This window comes from Mustela nivalis, assembly GCF_964662115.1.
Source record: "Mustela nivalis genome assembly, chromosome: 1".
Taxonomy (NCBI): domain Eukaryota; kingdom Metazoa; phylum Chordata; class Mammalia; order Carnivora; family Mustelidae; genus Mustela; species Mustela nivalis.
Genome location: NC_139020.1, coordinates 18,247,347 through 18,250,063, shown reverse-complemented (window position 1 = coordinate 18,250,063; position 2,717 = coordinate 18,247,347). Strand labels below are relative to the sequence as shown.

At 39.1% G+C, this 2,717-nt stretch overlaps 1 pseudogene across 1 annotated transcript; it reads left to right on the top strand.

Moving 5' to 3' along the window:
- Window positions 1-891: 891 nt before the first annotated feature.
- On the top strand, window positions 892-1,354 carry LOC309841097 (peptidyl-prolyl cis-trans isomerase A pseudogene; annotated as a pseudogene). The gene has a single exon. The product of its transcript is annotated as a peptidyl-prolyl cis-trans isomerase A pseudogene (transcript).
- Window positions 1,355-2,717: the final 1,363 nt, after the last annotated feature.

Genomic DNA, 2,717 nt, shown 5'->3' with positions numbered 1-2,717 from the left:
CAAAAATTATGAAGGGAGAGATTTTCCCTGAATATGAGAAAAATAGTCTACTAGGCTGGGGGAGAACAAAAGAAAGACAAAGTAGGGTGATGTAGAGAGACACCGTATTGACTCTGCTCTCCATTTAGAACTTCAGTGAGGGGGCACCTAGGTGGCTCAGTGGGTTAAAGCCTCTGCCTTCGGCTCAGGTCATGATCCCGGAGTCCTGGGATCGAGCCCCGCATCGGGCTCTCTGCTCCGCGGGGAACCTGCTTCCCCCTCTCTCTCTGCCTGCCTCTCTGCCTACTTGTGATCTCTGTCTGTCAAGTAAGTAAATAAAATCTTTAAAAAAAAATTTTAAAAATTAAAAAAAAAAAAAGAACTTCAGTGAGGAGGCAAGATCCTGATATGGTTTAGGAGACAGAGAATAAATGTGGGTATTGCCCTTTTTCCTAGATCATAAACCTATAGAATTGGTAGAGTCACAAATTAGACATCAAGGTAAATGAAGCCATAGATATGTCCCAGAAGTCCCTTACCAGGGAATAGCGTAAAAGCTTTAGAATGATGGTTCCGTTTTCAAGCCTGACATGAAAATGTCAGAGAGACCCACTGGACCTGAAGCCCTAGGTAGACAAGAATGAGAGTTGTCTCAGTAGTTTATTGTATAGATCATGGAGCAAGGACTAAATGGAACCATGAATTGATCAGCAAATATCTGTGTGGACAGATGACTCAAAAACAAGATGGGTCATACAATATCTTGAAATCACATACATCTCTCTGGAACTTAAACCCAAGCCCGGGGAATAGAGAGACAGCTTAAATGTCTGATGTCCAAAGAAACTAAAAATTCAAAGAGATCTTGCAAATGACCACCCCCACCGCCGGATCTGCCCCTGCTGCCCAACCATGGTCAATCCCACTGTGTTCTTCAACATCACTATTGAGGGCAAGCCTTTGTGCCCCATCTCCTTCCAACTGTTTGCAAAGTTCCAAAAACAGCAGAAAACTTTTGTTCTCTGAACACTGGGAAGAAAGGATTTCATTATAAAGGTTCCTGCTTTCACAGGATTATTCCAGGACTTCTGTGCCAGGGTGCCATAATGGCACTGGCAGCAAGTTCATCTATGGGGAGAAATTTGATGATGAGAATTTCATCCTGAAGCACATGGGTCCTGGAATCTCACACATGGCCAATGTTAATGGTTCCCAGCTTTTCATCTGTACTGCCAAGACTGAGTGGTTGGATGGTGAGTACGTGGTCTTTTGCAAGGTGAGACAGGGCATGAATATTGTGGAACCCATGGAGTGCTTTGGGTCCAGGAATGGCAAGACTAACAAGATCACCACTGCTGACCGTGAACAAATCTAGTAAATTTGACTTTTGTTTTATCTTAACTACCAGATTATTCCTTCTGTAACTCAGGATAGCACCCTTTTGCCCCATCTGCTCAAAATAGTCTATAATCTTTGTGTTCTCGCTGTACTTCCATTGGTTCATATTTTCCTACTGTCCTCTAGTCTAGCTGGATTGAAGAGTTACATTTATGATTTTGAGATAAAAATTCATATAATAAAATAAAGATAAACAACAACAACAAAAGATTTGAAGAAAAATTTAGTTGATTTGTAGAAGAATCAAGTCATGTTTCTTACATCTCTGGTTTATTTTGGACTGAGATTTGTACCTGTTATAACAGATAATGTAATTAACTCTTGCATCATGAATTTCTAGCTAGCTTCCAAGTACTCTGATCTCCTAGATTTTTCTAATATCATGAACACAATAAAACTGTAGGGCATCACTTATAGACCCGTCTAATTTGTTGTCATCTATCCTCACACATATTTTTCACTTTATATATTTGCTCACAATATGTATTTCATTTCTTCCTTCTCTCCAGTTTTTTTAGTGAAGAGCTACTATGTGCAAATCATGATAGAATAATAGTGTCCCATTTTCTATGATTTTATGAGTTATAATTTATTGTACATTAATCATACTCAGAGCTTTACAAGAATTATCTCCTCTTCACAAACACAAAAGTGAATTCAGCATCATGATCCCTTTTACACACTGAAAACAAAAGCTTGGAAAAACTGCATAAAAGCCTTTGCCTTCAGCTCAGGTCATGATCTTAGGGTCCTGGGATCAAACCCCGCATCGGGCTTTCTGCTCAGTGGGGAGCCAGTTTCCTCCTCTCTCTCTGCCTGCCTCTCCACCTGCTTGTGATCTCGGCCTGTCAAATAAATAAATAAAATCTTAAAAAAGTAAAATAAAATAAAAACAGCATAACTTCCCTAAAGTCAAACTGATTGAAAGTAGAGGAATGAGCCTCCAAATCTCTTCCTTTTCTAAACCACCAGCCCACGTTGATCTCTGGTTTGCTACCACCTTTTGAAAACACTGTCGCTTCGATATATAGTACCTCATTTTCTTTTTCCTTCTTTTCCCTTTCTCATCACACACCTAATTCACAATAAAGGTTATTATAGGATATCCTATTCTTAAGTCATTACTTATGTTTTACATTTACCTTCTAAACCAAATTGAAAACAACCAAAGATCATGGATGAGGCTTCCTTTTAGGGATGCTTTTCCTCATACTTCTTACTTTGCCATAAAGAGTAGTGTACTTCCAGCAATATTTAATTTTGCCATAGTCTCTCTTCTAAATAAATAAATAACCTGACATTTCCTTATGCCTCTTTTCCTCTACATACTTATCTAATCC